Source organism: Hemiscyllium ocellatum, chromosome 33 (assembly GCF_020745735.1).
Source record: "Hemiscyllium ocellatum isolate sHemOce1 chromosome 33, sHemOce1.pat.X.cur, whole genome shotgun sequence".
NCBI classification, from domain to species: Eukaryota; Metazoa; Chordata; class Chondrichthyes; order Orectolobiformes; family Hemiscylliidae; genus Hemiscyllium; species Hemiscyllium ocellatum.
In genome coordinates, this window is record NC_083433.1 from 20,603,856 (window position 1) to 20,620,876 (window position 17,021).

Below are 17,021 nucleotides of genomic sequence, written 5' to 3' on the forward strand. Positions count from 1 at the left end.
CAAACTACTGTACGGAAGCGACCTGCTTTAGTAGCTACGTCTGTACGTAAAGATTATTCACGCAGACGATCGCCCAAGGCTGGAACTGGCTTCAGCTCCCTGGTGCCACCAGGCAGCCGTACTAACCACTGATCCACTGTGCCACCCGTACGATTTGGAACGATTTGTCATCATTTGCGGTGCAAGTAGCGAAACAGTTGTCAGTTTGTCAACTGGGTCGGATTATAATGTTGTCAGCGATCTGCAGCAATGTGAACGGAGATGTCGAATCGAGCTGCTGGTGGTGATGAGGCGCGCTTGCAGCGTGACATGTTTACACGGGGAGATCAGCTCCCTCCCCATTCTCCAGAGAGTCGGATACAAGTAGAGAGGATATTGAGAGTGGACGATAAAGAAAGGGTGCACGGACGTAATTCGCTTTTCGCAACTTTTCGGATTGATGCGGAATGCCGAGGAGCAAATCCTGTACGTGAGGGAAACGATGATTGGCATTTATGGGCAAGCTACACCAACACAAGGGGAGGCAATGAATAGGATCTTTCCGTCAAGGCCAACATTTCTCACCCATGCCGAGATCAGCCTGGTGGTGAGCTGCTCTCTCGAACCGCTGCAGTCCAAGTGCTGTCGGTAGCCCCGCGATGCTGTTTGGGCGGGGATTCCCGATTTTGACCCGGTAACACCGGAGGAACAAAGACATATTTGCAATTCAGGACAGCGAGTGTCTCGGAGGGGGGGGGAGAACTTGCGAATGGTGGTGTTCCCGTGGATCTGCTGCCGTCATCCTTCGAGGCTGCGTTGGCCATGGGTTTGCAAGGTGCTGCCTGAGGAATTCTGGTGAATCTTGTAGATGCCGGGGGAATGAATGACCCTGCCGGGGGAATGAATGACCCTGCCGCCGCCGCTGTCCCCGATCACCGGGAGAAACCTCTCTGCAGTCGACCTGACGTGCGGTGGCTCCGGCCCGTGCCATCTGATTGGTCGTCAGCGCGACCTACGCGGCTACGTAACAGATGGACAGAAAAGCACGGGGAAAGCACAGCGACTGCTGCAGAGTGATCTTCCGGTCTGGTTGGATATCTTGGAAGGAAGGTAGACGGTAAGGGAATAAAGGAACTTTGAATATCATCAAACTGATGGAAAGGATAGTCGGCAAATATGACCTCCACCGTTGGAGTATTAATGTGCTATCGCTTCTCGGCCTTTTGGCTTGGAATATGTGTAGTTTCTGTTCTTATCAGTTTAATCGCTGATATCTCCCGAAGGTGGGAGTGTTTGTATTAAATGGATTTTTGGAGCAGGGAGATGGCTTCAGGGCTTGCTCTGTCCTCTCCATGTATCAGCCTGGTATTGCAGTGTTTCCAGGAATGGTGCACCCAACGCTTACCCAAGTTCAAAAGCAGGTGAATGCAATGTGAATCTCTTGCCTTTGCTAGTTTGCCGTGTTGATGGCAGTCAGTGATTGTTGCATCTATTGTCTTTTCAGTTGCAGGAAACTATCGTCTTTTGTTACGGGTTTTCTGTCTTATGAACCTGCTCTGCAGTTACCTGATGAAGGTGCAGCACGCAGAAAGCCAGGACAGGGGTAACCCCAACGTGCTACAGGGAACATTCTGGAACCAGGGGCCTGCCAGGAAGGTAACTTGCCAATTTAAATGAATGGATTTGCCCTTGTCTGCCGTTTTGGGCTTCTGCGGTCGTTCTTGAAACGTATCCCACCGATGGTACGGCGGTGGCGGGGGGTGGGGTGACTGCTGTAATTTCAAAGAACCCCGTTGGGCTGAAACCTGGTGTTGTGGGATTTTTAACACAGTCAAATCAGGTTGTGGGATCCCATGACTCAGCCAATGTCAAATGGCTATCAGATCAGCCCCCACAGCCCCTTCCCAACCCCCCCGCCTCCCCCCCCCACCCCCGAGGCAACAAATTTATCCTAATATTTTCTTGAACAAGAAAGAAATGTCTTTGGTCTGTTTCCTGAATAGAGTGAAACCCCCATCTCTGTTTGTTTCTTCGCAAACTACTGTACGGAAGCGACCTGCTTTAGTAGCTACGTCTGTACGTAAAGATTATTCACGCAGACGATCGCCCAAGGCTGGAACTGGCTTCAGCTCCCTGGTGCCACCAGGCAGCCGTACTAACCACTGATCCACTGTGCCACCCGTACGATTTGGAACGATTTGTCATCATTTGCGGTGCAAGTAGCGAAACAGTTGTCAGTTTGTCAACTGGGTCGGATTATAATGTTGTCAGCGATCTGCAGCAATGTGAACGGAGATGTCGAATCGAGCTGCTGGGGGTGATGAGGCGCGCTTGCAGCGTGACATGTTTACACGGGGAGATCAGCTCCCTCCCCATTCTCCACAGAGAGTCGGATACAAGTAGAGAGGATATTGAGAGTGGACGATAAAGAAAGGGTGCACGGACGTAATTCGCTTTTCGCAACTTTTCGGATTGATGCGGAATGCCGAGGAGCGAATCCTGTACGTGAGGGAAACGATGATTGGCATTTATGGGCAAGCTACACCAACACAAGGGGAGGCAATGAATAGGATCTTTCCGTCAAGGCCAACATTTCTCGCCCATGCCGAGATCAGCCTGGTGGTGAGCTGCTCTCTCGAACCGCTGCAGTCCAAGTGCTGTCGGTAGCCCCGCGATGCTGTTTGGGCGGGGATTCCCGATTTTGACCCGGTAACACCGGAGGAACAAAGACATATTTGCAATTCAGGACAGCGAGTGTCTCGGGGGGGGGGGAGGGTGGAGAACTTGCGAATGGTGGTGTTCCCGTGGATCTGCTGCCGTCATCCTTCGAGGCTGCGTTGGCCATGGGTTTGCAAGGTGCTGCCTGAGGAATTCTGGTGAATCTTGTAGATGCCGGGGGAATGAATGACCCTGCCGGGGGAATGAATGACCCTGCCGCCGCCGCTGTCCCCGATCACCGGGAGAAACCTCTCTGCAGTCGACCTGACGTGCGGTGGCTCCGGCCCGTGCCATCTGATTGGTCGTCAGCGCGACCTACGCGGCTACGTAACAGATGGAGAGAAAAGCACGGGGAAAGCACAGCGACTGCTGCAGAGTGATCTTCCGGTCTGGTTGGATATCTTGGAAGGAAGGTAGACGGTAAGGGAATAAAGGAACTTTGAATATCATCAAACTGATGGAAAGGATAGTCGGCAAATATGACCTCCACCGTTGGAGTATTGATGTGCTATCGCTTCTCGGCCTTTTGGCTTGGAATATGTGTAGTTTCTGTTCTTATCAGTTTAATCGCTGATATCTCCCGAAGGTGGGAGTGTTTGTATTAAATGGATTTTTGGAGCAGGGAGATGGCTTAAGGGCTTGCTCTGTCCTCTCCATGTATCAGCCTGGTATTGCAGTGTTTCCAGGAATGGTGCACCCAACGCTTACCCAAGTTCAAAAGCAGGTGAATGCAATGTGAATCTCTTGCCTTTGCTAGTTTGCCGTGTTGATGGCAGTCAGTGATTGTTGCATCTATTGTCTTTTCAGTTGCAGGAAACTATCGTCTTTTGTTACGGGTTTTCTGTCTTATGAACCTGCTCTGCAGTTACCTGATGAAGGTGCAGCACGCTGAAAGCCAGGACAGGGGTAACCCCAACGTGCTACAGGGAACATTCTGGAACCAGGGGCCTGCCAGGAAGGTAACTTGCCAATTTAAATGAATGGATTTGCCCTTGTCTGCCGTTTTGGGCTTCTGCGGTCGTTCTTGGAACGTATCCCACCGATGGTACGGCGGTGGCGGGGGGTGGGGTGACTGCTGTAATTTCAAAGAACCCCGTTGGGCTGAAACCTGGTGTTGTGGGATTTTTAACACAGTCAAATCAGGTTGTGGGATCCCATGACTCAGCCAATGTCAAATGGCTATCAGATCAGCCCCCACAGCCCCTTCCCAACCCCCCCGCCTCCCCCCCCACCCCGAGGCAACAAATTTATCCTAATATTTTCTTGAACAGGAAAGAAATGTCTTTGGTCTGTTTCCTGAATAGAGTGAAACCCCCATCTCTGTTTGTTTCTTCGCAAACTACTGTACGGAAGCGACCTGCTTTAGTAGCTACGTCTGTACGTAAAGATTATTCACGCAGACGATCGCCCAAGGCTGGAACTGGCTTCAGCTCCCTGGTGCCACCAGGCAGCCGTACTAACCACTGATCCACTGTGCCACCCGTACGATTTGGAACGATTTGTCATCATTTGCGGTGCAAGTAGCGAAACAGTTGTCAGTTTGTCAACTGGGTCGGATTATAATGTTGTCAGCGATCTGCAGCAATGTGAACGGAGATGTCGAATCGAGCTGCTGGTGGTGATGAGGCGCGCTTGCAGCGTGACATGTTTACACGGGGAGATCAGCTCCCTCCCCATTCTCCAGAGAGTCGGATACAAGTAGAGAGGATATTGAGAGTGGACGATAAAGAAAGGGTGCACGGACGTAATTCGCTTTTCGCAACTTTTCGGATTGATGCGGAATGCCGAGGAGCAAATCCTGTACGTGAGGGAAACGATGATTGGCATTTATGGGCAAGCTACACCAACACAAGGGGAGGCAATGAATAGGATCTTTCCGTCAAGGCCAACATTTCTCACCCATGCCGAGATCAGCCTGGTGGTGAGCTGCTCTCTCGAACCGCTGCAGTCCAAGTGCTGTCGGTAGCCCCGCGATGCTGTTTGGGCGGGGATTCCCGATTTTGACCCGGTAACACCGGAGGAACAAAGACATATTTGCAATTCAGGACAGCGAGTGTCTCGGAGGGGGGGGGAGAACTTGCGAATGGTGGTGTTCCCGTGGATCTGCTGCCGTCATCCTTCGAGGCTGCGTTGGCCATGGGTTTGCAAGGTGCTGCCTGAGGAATTCTGGTGAATCTTGTAGATGCCGGGGGAATGAATGACCCTGCCGCCGCCGCTGTCCCCGATCACCGGGAGAAACCTCTCTGCAGTCGACCTGACGTGCGGTGGCTCCGGCCCGTGCCATCTGATTGGTCGTCAGCGCGACCTACGCGGCTACGTAACAGATGGACAGAAAAGCACGGGGAAAGCACAGCGACTGCTGCAGAGTGATCTTCCGGTCTGGTTGGATATCTTGGAAGGAAGGTAGACGGTAAGGGAATAAAGGAACTTTGAATATCATCAAACTGATGGAAAGGATAGTCGGCAAATATGACCTCCACCGTTGGAGTATTAATGTGCTATCGCTTCTCGGCCTTTTGGCTTGGAATATGTGTAGTTTCTGTTCTTATCAGTTTAATCGCTGATATCTCCCGAAGGTGGGAGTGTTTGTATTAAATGGATTTTTGGAGCAGGGAGATGGCTTCAGGGCTTGCTCTGTCCTCTCCATGTATCAGCCTGGTATTGCAGTGTTTCCAGGAATGGTGCACCCAACGCTTACCCAAGTTCAAAAGCAGGTGAATGCAATGTGAATCTCTTGCCTTTGCTAGTTTGCCGTGTTGATGGCAGTCAGTGATTGTTGCATCTATTGTCTTTTCAGTTGCAGGAAACTATCGTCTTTTGTTACGGGTTTTCTGTCTTATGAACCTGCTCTGCAGTTACCTGATGAAGGTGCAGCACGCAGAAAGCCAGGACAGGGGTAACCCCAACGTGCTACAGGGAACATTCTGGAACCAGGGCCTGCCAGGAAGGTAACTTGCCAATTTAAATGAATGGATTTGCCCTTGTCTGCCGTTTTGGGCTTCTGCGGTCGTTCTTGAAACGTATCCCACCGATGGTACGGCGGTGGCGGGGGGTGGGGTGACTGCTGTAATTTCAAAGAACCCCGTTGGGCTGAAACCTGGTGTTGTGGGATTTTTAACACAGTCAAATCAGGTTGTGGGATCCCATGACTCAGCCAATGTCAAATGGCTATCAGATCAGCCCCCACAGCCCCTTCCCAACCCCCCCGCCTCCCCCCCCACCCCCGAGGCAACAAATTTATCCTAATATTTTCTTGAACAAGAAAGAAATGTCTTTGGTCTGTTTCCTGAATAGAGTGAAACCCCCATCTCTGTTTGTTTCTTCGCAAACTACTGTACGGAAGCGACCTGCTTTAGTAGCTACGTCTGTACGTAAAGATTATTCACGCAGACGATCGCCCAAGGCTGGAACTGGCTTCAGCTCCCTGGTGCCACCAGGCAGCCGTACTAACCACTGATCCACTGTGCCACCCGTACGATTTGGAACGATTTGTCATCATTTGCGGTGCAAGTAGCGAAACAGTTGTCAGTTTGTCAACTGGGTCGGATTATAATGTTGTCAGCGATCTGCAGCAATGTGAACGGAGATGTCGAATCGAGCTGCTGGGGGTGATGAGGCGCGCTTGCAGCGTGACATGTTTACACGGGGAGATCAGCTCCCTCCCCATTCTCCACAGAGAGTCGGATACAAGTAGAGAGGATATTGAAAGTGGACGATAAAGAAAGGGTGCACGGACGTAATTCGCTTTTCGCAACTTTTCGGATTGATGCGGAATGCCGAGGAGCGAATCCTGTACGTGAGGGAAACGATGATTGGCATTTATGGGCAAGCTACACCAACACAAGGGGAGGCAATGAATAGGATCTTTCCGTCAAGGCCAACATTTCTCGCCCATGCCGAGATCAGCCTGGTGGTGAGCTGCTCTCTCGAACCGCTGCAGTCCAAGTGCTGTCGGTAGCCCCGCGATGCTGTTTGGGCGGGGATTCCCGATTTTGACCCGGTAACACCGGAGGAACAAAGACATATTTGCAATTCAGGACAGCGAGTGTCTCGGGGGGGGGGGAGGGGGAGAACTTGCGAATGGTGGTGTTCCCGTGGATCTGCTGCCGTCATCCTTCGAGGCTGCGTTGGCCATGGGTTTGCAAGGTGCTGCCTGAGGAATTCTGGTGAATCTTGTAGATGCCGGGGGAATGAATGACCCTGCTGGGGGAATGAATGACCCTGCCGCCGCCGCTGTCCCCGATCACCGGGAGAAACCTCTCTGCAGTCGACCTGACGTGCGGTGGCTCCGGCCCGTGCCATCTGATTGGTCGTCAGCGCGACCTACGCGGCTACGTAACAGATGGACAGAAAAGCACGGGGAAAGCACAGCGACTGCTGCAGAGTGATCTTCCGGTCTGGTTGGATATCTTGGAAGGAAGGTAGACGGTAAGGGAATAAAGGAACTTTGAATATCATCAAACTGATGGAAAGGATAGTCGGCAAATATGACCTCCACCGTTGGAGTATTGATGTGCTATCGCTTCTCGGCCTTTTGGCTTGGAATATGTGTAGTTTCTGTTCTTATCAGTTTAATCGCTGATATCTCCCGAAGGTGGGAGTGTTTGTATTAAATGGATTTTTGGAGCAGGGAGATGGCTTAAGGGCTTGCTCTGTCCTCTCCATGTATCAGCCTGGTATTGCAGTGTTTCCAGGAATGGTGCACCCAACGCTTACCCAAGTTCAAAAGCAGGTGAATGCAATGTGAATCTCTTGCCTTTGCTAGTTTGCCGTGTTGATGGCAGTCAGTGATTGTTGCATCTATTGTCTTTTCAGTTGCAGGAAACTATCGTCTTTTGTTACGGGTTTTCTGTCTTATGAACCTGCTCTGCAGTTACCTGATGAAGGTGCAGCACGCAGAAAGCCAGGACAGGGGTAACCCCAACGTGCTACAGGGAACATTCTGGAACCAGGGGCCTGCCAGGAAGGTAACTTGCCAATTTAAATGAATGGATTTGCCCTTGTCTGCCGTTTTGGGCTTCTGCGGTCGTTCTTGGAACGTATCCCACCGATGGTACGGCGGTGGCGGGGGGTGGGGTGACTGCTGTAATTTCAAAGAACCCCGTTGGGCTGAAACCTGGTGTTGTGGGATTTTTAACACAGTCAAATCAGGTTGTGGGATCCCATGACTCAGCCAATGTCAAATGGCTATCAGATCAGCCCCCACAGCCCCTTCCCAACCCCCCCGCCTCCCCCCACCCCCGAGGCAACAAATTTATCCTAATATTTTCTTGAACAAGAAAGAAATGTCTTTGGTCTGTTTCCTGAATAGAGTGAAACCCCCATCTCTGTTTGTTTCTTCGCAAACTACTGTACGGAAGCGACCTGCTTTAGTAGCTACGTCTGTACGTAAAGATTATTCACGCAGACGATCGCCCAAGGCTGGAACTGGCTTCAGCTCCCTGGTGCCACCAGGCAGCCGTACTAACCACTGATCCACTGTGCCACCCGTACGATTTGGAACGATTTGTCATCATTTGCGGTGCAAGTAGCGAAACAGTTGTCAGTTTGTCAACTGGGTCGGATTATAATGTTGTCAGCGATCTGCAGCAATGTGAACGGAGATGTCGAATCGAGCTGCTGGTGGTGATGAGGCGCGCTTGCAGCGTGACATGTTTACACGGGGAGATCAGCTCCCTCCCCATTCTCCAGAGAGTCGGATACAAGTAGAGAGGATATTGAGAGTGGACGATAAAGAAAGGGTGCACGGACGTAATTCGCTTTTCGCAACTTTTCGGATTGATGCGGAATGCCGAGGAGCAAATCCTGTACGTGAGGGAAACGATGATTGGCATTTATGGGCAAGCTACACCAACACAAGGGGAGGCAATGAATAGGATCTTTCCGTCAAGGCCAACATTTCTCACCCATGCCGAGATCAGCCTGGTGGTGAGCTGCTCTCTCGAACCGCTGCAGTCCAAGTGCTGTCGGTAGCCCCGCGATGCTGTTTGGGCGGGGATTCCCGATTTTGACCCGGTAACACCGGAGGAACAAAGACATATTTGCAATTCAGGACAGCGAGTGTCTCGGAGGGGGGGGGGAGAACTTGCGAATGGTGGTGTTCCCGTGGATCTGCTGCCGTCATCCTTCGAGGCTGCGTTGGCCATGGGTTTGCAAGGTGCTGCCTGAGGAATTCTGGTGAATCTTGTAGATGCCGGGGGAATGAATGACCCTGCCGCCGCCGCTGTCCCCGATCACCGGGAGAAAACTCTCTGCAGTCGACCTGACGTGCGGTGGCTCCGGCCCGTGCCATCTGATTGGTCGTCAGCGCGACCTACGCGGCTACGTAACAGATGGAGAGAAAAGCACGGGGAAAGCACAGCGACTGCTGCAGAGTGATCTTCCGGTCTGGTTGGATATCTTGGAAGGAAGGTAGACGGTAAGGGAATAAAGGAACTTTGAATATCATCAAACTGATGGAAAGGATAGTCGGCAAATATGACCTCCACCGTTGGAGTATTAATGTGCTATCGCTTCTCGGCCTTTTGGCTTGGAATATGTGTAGTTTCTGTTCTTATCAGTTTAATCGCTGATATCTCCCGAAGGTGGGAGTGTTTGTATTAAATGGATTTTTGGAGCAGGGAGATGGCTTAAGGGCTTGCTCTGTCCTCTCCATGTATCAGCCTGGTATTGCAGTGTTTCCAGGAATGGTGCACCCAACGCTTACCCAAGTTCAAAAGCAGGTGAATGCAATGTGAATCTCTTGCCTTTGCTAGTTTGCCGTGTTGATGGCAGTCAGTGATTGTTGCATCTATTGTCTTTTCAGTTGCAGGAAACTATCGTCTTTTGTTACGGGTTTTCTGTCTTATGAACCTGCTCTGCAGTTACCTGATGAAGGTGCAGCACGCAGAAAGCCAGGACAGGGGTAACCCCAACGTGCTACAGGGAACATTCTGGAACCAGGGGCCTGCCAGGAAGGTAACTTGCCAATTTAAATGAATGGATTTGCCCTTGTCTGCCGTTTTGGGCTTCTGCGGTCGTTCTTGGAACGTATCCCACCGATGGTACGGCGGTGGCGGGGGGTGGGGTGACTGCTGTAATTTCAAAGAACCCCGTTGGGCTGAAACCTGGTGTTGTGGGATTTTTAACACAGTCAAATCAGGTTGTGGGATCCCATGACTCAGCCAATGTCAAATGGCTATCAGATCAGCCCCCACAGCCCCTTCCCAACCCCCCCGCCTCCCCCCCCACCCCGAGGCAACAAATTTATCCTAATATTTTCTTGAACAAGAAAGAAATGTCTTTGGTCTGTTTCCTGAATAGAGTGAAACCCCCATCTCTGTTTGTTTCTTCGCAAACTACTGTACGGAAGCGACCTGCTTTAGTAGCTACGTCTGTACGTAAAGATTATTCACGCAGACGATCGCCCAAGGCTGGAACTGGCTTCAGCTCCCTGGTGCCACCAGGCAGCCGTACTAACCACTGATCCACTGTGCCACCCGTACGATTTGGAACGATTTGTCATCATTTGCGGTGCAAGTAGCGAAACAGTTGTCAGTTTGTCAACTGGGTCGGATTATAATGTTGTCAGCGATCTGCAGCAATGTGAACGGAGATGTCGAATCGAGCTGCTGGTGGTGATGAGGCGCGCTTGCAGCGTGACATGTTTACACGGGGAGATCAGCTCCCTCCCCATTCTCACAGAGAGTCGGATACAAGTAGAGAGGATATTGAGAGTGGACGATAAAGAAAGGGTGCACGGACGTAATTCGCTTTTCGCAACTTTTCGGATTGATGCGGAATGCCGAGGAGCGAATCCTGTACGTGAGGGAAACGATGATTGGCATTTATGGGCAAGCTACACCAACACAAGGGGAGGCAATGAATAGGATCTTTCCGTCAAGGCCAACATTTCTCGCCCATGCCGAGATCAGCCTGGTGGTGAGCTGCTCTCTCGAACCGCTGCAGTCCAAGTGCTGTCGGTAGCCCCGCGATGCTGTTTGGGCGGGGATTCCCGATTTTGACCCGGTAACACCGGAGGAACAAAGACATATTTGCAATTCAGGACAGCGAGTGTCTCGGGGGGGGGGAGGGGAGAACTTGCGAATGGTGGTGTTCCCGTGGATCTGCTGCCGTCATCCTTCGAGGCTGCGTTGGCCATGGGTTTGCAAGGTGCTGCCTGAGGAATTCTGGTGAATCTTGTAGATGCCGGGGGAATGAATGACCCTGCCGGGGAATGAATGACCCTGCCGCCGCCGCTGTCCCCGATCACCGGGGGAAACCTCTCTGCAGTCGACCTGACGTGCGGTGGCTCCGGCCCGTGCCATCTGATTGGTCGTCAGCGCGACCTACGCGGCTACGTAACAGATGGAGAGAAAAGCACGGGGGAAAGCACAGCGACTGCTGCAGAGTGATCTTCCGGTCTGGTTGGATATCTTGGAAGGAAGGTAGACGGTAAGGGAATAAAGGAACTTTGAATATCATCAAACTGATGGAAAGGATAGTCGGCAAATATGACCTCCACCGTTGGAGTATTGATGTGCTATCGCTTCTCGGCCTTTTGGCTTGGAATATGTGTAGTTTCTGTTCTTATCAGTTTAATCGCTGATATCTCCCGAAGGTGGGAGTGTTTGTATTAAATGGATTTTTGGAGCAGGGAGATGGCTTAAGGGCTTGCTCTGTCCTCTCCATGTATCAGCCTGGTATTGCAGTGTTTCCAGGAATGGTGCACCCAACGCTTACCCAAGTTCAAAAGCAGGTGAATGCAATGTGAATCTCTTGCCTTTGCTAGTTTGCCGTGTTGATGGCAGTCAGTGATTGTTGCATCTATTGTCTTTTCAGTTGCAGGAAACTATCGTCTTTTGTTACGGGTTTTCTGTCTTATGAACCTGCTCTGCAGTTACCTGATGAAGGTGCAGCACGCAGAAAGCCAGGACAGGGGTAACCCCAACGTGCTACAGGGAACATTCTGGAACCAGGGGCCTGCCAGGAAGGTAACTTGCCAATTTAAATGAATGGATTTGCCCTTGTCTGCCGTTTTGGGCTTCTGCGGTCGTTCTTGGAACGTATCCCACCGATGGTACGGCGGTGGGGGGGGGGGTGGGTGACTGCTGTAATTTCAAAGAACCCCGTTGGGCTGAAACCTGGTGTTGTGGGATTTTTAACACAGTCAAATCAGGTTGTGGGATCCCATGACTCAGCCAATGTCAAATGGCTATCAGATCAGCCCCCACAGCCCCTTCCCAACCCCCCGCCTCCCCCCCACCCCCGAGGCAACAAATTTATCCTAATATTTTCTTGAACAAGAAAGAAATGTCTTTGGTCTGTTTCCTGAATAGAGTGAAACCCCCATCTCTGTTTGTTTCTTCGCAAACTACTGTACGGAAGCGACCTGCTTTAGTAGCTACGTCTGTACGTAAAGATTATTCACGCAGACGATCGCCCAAGGCTGGAACTGGCTTCAGCTCCCTGGTGCCACCAGGCAGCCGTACTAACCACTGATCCACTGTGCCACCCGTACGATTTGGAACGATTTGTCATCATTTGCGGTGCAAGTAGCGAAACAGTTGTCAGTTTGTCAACTGGGTCGGATTATAATGTTGTCAGCGATCTGCAGCAATGTGAACGGAGATGTCGAATCGAGCTGCTGGTGGTGATGAGGCGCGCTTGCAGCGTGACATGTTTACACGGGGAGATCAGCTCCCTCCCCATTCTCCAGAGAGTCGGATACAAGTAGAGAGGATATTGAGAGTGGACGATAAAGAAAGGGTGCACGGACGTAATTCGCTTTTCGCAACTTTTCGGATTGATGCGGAATGCCGAGGAGCAAATCCTGTACGTGAGGGAAACGATGATTGGCATTTATGGGCAAGCTACACCAACACAAGGGGAGGCAATGAATAGGATCTTTCCGTCAAGGCCAACATTTCTCACCCATGCCGAGATCAGCCTGGTGGTGAGCTGCTCTCTCGAACCGCTGCAGTCCAAGTGCTGTCGGTAGCCCGCGATGCTGTTTGGGCGGGGATTCCCGATTTTGACCCGGTAACACCGGAGGAACAAAGACATATTTGCAATTCAGGACAGCGAGTGTCTCGGGCGGGGGGGGAGAACTTGCGAATGGTGGTGTTCCCGTGGATCTGCTGCCGTCATCCTTCGAGGCTGCGTTGGCCATGGGTTTGCAAGGTGCTGCCTGAGGAATTCTGGTGAATCTTGTAGATGCCGGGGGAATGAATGACCCTGCCGCCGCCGCTGTCCCCGATCACCGGGAGAAACCTCTCTGCAGTCGACCTGACGTGCGGTGGCTCCGGCCCGTGCCATCTGATTGGTCGTCAGCGCGACCTACGCGGCTACGTAACAGATGGAGAGAAAAGCACGGGGAAAGCACAGCGACTGCTGCAGAGTGATCTTCCGGTCTGGTTGGATATCTTGGAAGGAAGGTAGACGGTAAGGGAATAAAGGAACTTTGAATATCATCAAACTGATGGAAAGGATAGTCGGCAAATATGACCTCCACCGTTGGAGTATTGATGTGCTATCGCTTCTCGGCCTTTTGGCTTGGAATATGTGTAGTTTCTGTTCTTATCAGTTTAATCGCTGATATCTCCCGAAGGTGGGAGTGTTTGTATTAAATGGATTTTTGGAGCAGGGAGATGGCTTAAGGGCTTGCTCTGTCCTCTCCATGTATCAGCCTGGTATTGCAGTGTTTCCAGGAATGGTGCACCAACGCTTACCCAAGTTCAAAAGCAGGTGAATGCAATGTGAATCTCTTGCCTTTGCTAGTTTGCCGTGTTGATGGCAGTCAGTGATTGTTGCATCTATTGTCTTTTCAGTTGCAGGAAACTATCGTCTTTTGTTACGGGTTTTCTGTCTTATGAACCTGCTCTGCAGTTACCTGATGAAGGTGCAGCACGCAGAAAGCCAGGACAGGGGTAACCCCAACGTGCTACAGGGAACATTCTGGAACCAGGGGCCTGCCAGGAAGGTAACTTGCCAATTTAAATGAATGGATTTGCCCTTGTCTGCCGTTTTGGGCTTCTGCGGTCGTTCTTGGAACGTATCCCACCGATGGTACGGCGGTGGCGGGGGGTGGGGTGACTGCTGTAATTTCAAAGAACCCCGTTGGCCTGAAACCTGGTGTTGTGGGATTTTTAACACAGTCAAATCAGGTTGTGGGATCCCATGACTCAGCCAATGTCAAATGGCTATCAGATCAGCCCCCACAGCCCCTTCCCAACCCCCCCGCCGCCTCCCCCCCCACCCCGAGGCAACAAATTTATCCTAATATTTTCTTGAACAAGAAAGAAATGTCTTTGGTCTGTTTCCTGAATAGAGTGAAACCCCCATCTCTGTTTGTTTCTTCGCAAACTACTGTACGGAAGCGACCTGCTTTAGTAGCTACGTCTGTACGTAAAGATTATTCACGCAGACGATCGCCCCAGGCTGGAACTGGCTTCAGCTCCCTGGTGCCACCAGGCAGCCGTACTAACCACTGATCCACTGTGCCACCCGTACGATTTGGAACGATTTGTCATCATTTGCGGTGCAAGTAGCGAAACAGTTGTCAGTTTGTCAACTGGGTCGGATTATAATGTTGTCAGCGATCTGCAGCAATGTGAACGGAGATGTCGAATCGAGCTGCTGGTGGTGATGAGGCGCGCTTGCAGCGTGACATGTTTACACGGGAGATCAGCTCCCTCCCCATTCTCCACAGAGTCGGATACAAGTAGAGAGGATATTGAAAGTGGACGATAAAGAAAGGGTGCACGGACGTAATTCGCTTTTCGCAACTTTTCGGATTGATGCGGAATGCCGAGGAGCGAATCCTGTACGTGAGGGAAACGATGATTGGCATTTATGGGCAAGCTACACCAACACAAGGGGAGGCAATGAATAGGATCTTTCCGTCAAGGCCAACATTTCTCGCCCATGCCGAGATCAGCCTGGTGGTGAGCTGCTCTCTCGAACCGCTGCAGTCCAAGTGCTGTCGGTAGCCCCGCGATGCTGTTTGGGCGGGGATTCCCGATTTTGACCCGGTAACACCGGAGGAACAAAGACATATTTGCAATTCAGGACAGCGAGTGTCTCGGGGGGGGGGAGGGGGAGAACTTGCGAATGGTGGTGTTCCCGTGGATCTGCTGCCGTCATCCTTCGAGGCTGCGTTGGCCATGGGTTTGCAAGGTGCTGCCTGAGGAATTCTGGTGAATCTTGTAGATGCCGGGGGAATGAATGACCCTGCCGGGGAATGAATGACCCTGCCGCCGCCGCTGTCCCCGATCACCGGGAGAAACCTCTCTGCAGTCGACCTGACGTGCGGTGGCTCCGGCCCGTGCCATCTGATTGGTCGTCAGCGCGACCTACGCGGCTACGTAACAGATGGAGAGAAAAGCACGGGGAAAGCACAGCGACTGCTGCAGAGTGATCTTCCGGTCTGGTTGGATATCTTGGAAGGAAGGTAGACGGTAAGGGAATAAAGGAACTTTGAATATCATCAAACTGATGGAAAGGATAGTCGGCAATATGACCTCCACCGTTGGAGTATTGATGTGCTATCGCTTCTCGGCCTTTTGGCTTGGAATATGTGTAGTTTCTGTTCTTATCAGTTTAATCGCTGATATCTCCCGAAGGTGGGAGTGTTTGTATTAAATGGATTTTTGGAGCAGGGAGATGGCTTAAGGGCTTGCTCTGTCCTCTCCATGTATCAGCCTGGTATTGCAGTGTTTCCAGGAATGGTGCACCCAACGCTTACCCAAGTTCAAAAGCAGGTGAATGCAATGTGAATCTCTTGCCTTTGCTAGTTTGCCGTGTTGATGGCAGTCAGTGATTGTTGCATCTATTGTCTTTTCAGTTGCAGGAAACTATCGTCTTTTGTTACGGGTTTTCTGTCTTATGAACCTGCTCTGCAGTTACCTGATGAAGGTGCAGCACGCAGAAAGCCAGGACAGGGGTAACCCCAACGTGCTACAGGGAACATTCTGGAACCAGGGGCCTGCCAGGAAGGTAACTTGCCAATTTAAATGAATGGATTTGCCCTTGTCTGCCGTTTTGGGCTTCTGCGGTCGTTCTTGGAACGTATCCCACCGATGGTACGGCGGTGGCGGGGGGTGGGGTGACTGCTGTAATTTCAAAGAACCCCGTTGGGCTGAAACCTGGTGTTGTGGGATTTTTAACACAGTCAAATCAGGTTGTGGGATCCCATGACTCAGCCAATGTCAAATGGCTATCAGATCAGCCCCACAGCCCCTTCCCAACCCCCCCGCCTCCCCCCCCACCCCGAGGCAACAAATTTATCCTAATATTTTCTTGAACAAGAAAGAAATGTCTTTGGTCTGTTTCCTGAATAGAGTGAAACCCCATCTCTGTTTGTTTCTTCGCAAACTACTGTACGGAAGCGACCTGCTTTAGTAGCTACGTCTGTACGTAAAGATTATTCACGCAGACGATCGCCCAAGGCTGGAACTGGCTTCAGCTCCCTGGTGCCACCAGGCAGCCGTACTAACCACTGATCCACTGTGCCACCCGTACGATTTGGAACGATTTGTCATCATTTGCGGTGCAAGTAGCGAAACAGTTGTCAGTTTGTCAACTGGGTCGGATTATAATGTTGTCAGCGATCTGCAGCAATGTGAACGGAGATGTCGAATCGAGCTGCTGGTGGTGATGAGGCGCGCTTGCAGCGTGACATGTTACACGGGGAGATCAGCTCCCTCCCCATTCTCCAGAGAGTCGGATACAAGTAGAGAGGATATTGAGAGTGGACGATAAAGAAAGGGTGCACGGACGTAATTCGCTTTTCGCAACTTTTCGGATTGATGCGGAATGCCGAGGAGCTAATCCTGTACGTGAGGGAAACGATGATTGGCATTTATGGGCAAGCTACACCAACACAAGGGGAGGCAATGAATTGGATCTTTCCGTCAAGGCCAACATTTCTCACCCATGCCGAGATCAGCCTGGTGGTGAGCTGCTCTCTCGAACCGCTGCAGTCCAAGTGCTGTCGGTAGCCCCGCGATGCTGTTTGGGCTGGGGATTCCCGATTTTGACCCGGTAACACCGGAGGAACAAAGACATATTTGCAATTCAGGACAGCGAGTGTCTCGGAGCGGGGGGGAGAACTTGCGAATGGTGGTGTTCCCGTGGATCTGCTGCCGTCATCCTTCGAGGCTGCGTTGGCCATGGGTTTGCAAAGTGCTGCCTGAGGAATTCTGGTGAATCTTGTAGATGCCGGGGGAATGATTGACCCTGCCGCCGCCGCTGTCCCCGATCACCGGGAGAAACCTCTCTGCAGTCGACTGACGTGCGGTGGCTCCGGCCCGTGCCATCTGATTGGTCGTCAGCGCGACCTAGCG

General features: G+C 51.6%; 8 non-coding genes across 8 annotated transcripts; all 8 read left to right on the forward strand.

The window, feature by feature from the left end:
• Nucleotides 1-1,186: 1,186 nt before the first annotated feature.
• On the forward strand, nucleotides 1,187-1,378 carry LOC132831873 (U2 spliceosomal RNA). The gene has a single exon (XR_009646823.1). It is a non-coding gene; the product is annotated as a U2 spliceosomal RNA (small nuclear RNA).
• A 1,829-nt stretch (nucleotides 1,379-3,207) lies between these two features.
• On the forward strand, nucleotides 3,208-3,399 carry LOC132831865 (U2 spliceosomal RNA). Its single transcript, XR_009646815.1, has one exon. It is a non-coding gene; the product is annotated as a U2 spliceosomal RNA (small nuclear RNA).
• A 1,798-nt stretch (nucleotides 3,400-5,197) lies between these two features.
• On the forward strand, nucleotides 5,198-5,389 carry LOC132831874 (U2 spliceosomal RNA). The gene has a single exon (XR_009646824.1). It is a non-coding gene; the product is annotated as a U2 spliceosomal RNA (small nuclear RNA).
• Nucleotides 5,390-7,215: 1,826 nt separating this feature from the next.
• LOC132831876 (U2 spliceosomal RNA) lies at nucleotides 7,216-7,407 on the forward strand. The gene has a single exon (XR_009646826.1). It is a non-coding gene; the product is annotated as a U2 spliceosomal RNA (small nuclear RNA).
• A 1,798-nt stretch (nucleotides 7,408-9,205) lies between these two features.
• LOC132831887 (U2 spliceosomal RNA) lies at nucleotides 9,206-9,397 on the forward strand. The gene has a single exon (XR_009646837.1). It is a non-coding gene; the product is annotated as a U2 spliceosomal RNA (small nuclear RNA).
• Nucleotides 9,398-11,220: 1,823 nt separating this feature from the next.
• LOC132831898 (U2 spliceosomal RNA) lies at nucleotides 11,221-11,412 on the forward strand. Its single transcript, XR_009646848.1, has one exon. It is a non-coding gene; the product is annotated as a U2 spliceosomal RNA (small nuclear RNA).
• A 1,797-nt stretch (nucleotides 11,413-13,209) lies between these two features.
• LOC132831884 (U2 spliceosomal RNA) lies at nucleotides 13,210-13,401 on the forward strand. Its single transcript, XR_009646834.1, has one exon. It is a non-coding gene; the product is annotated as a U2 spliceosomal RNA (small nuclear RNA).
• A 1,822-nt stretch (nucleotides 13,402-15,223) lies between these two features.
• Nucleotides 15,224-15,415, forward strand: LOC132831909 (U2 spliceosomal RNA). The gene has a single exon (XR_009646859.1). It is a non-coding gene; the product is annotated as a U2 spliceosomal RNA (small nuclear RNA).
• Nucleotides 15,416-17,021: the final 1,606 nt, after the last annotated feature.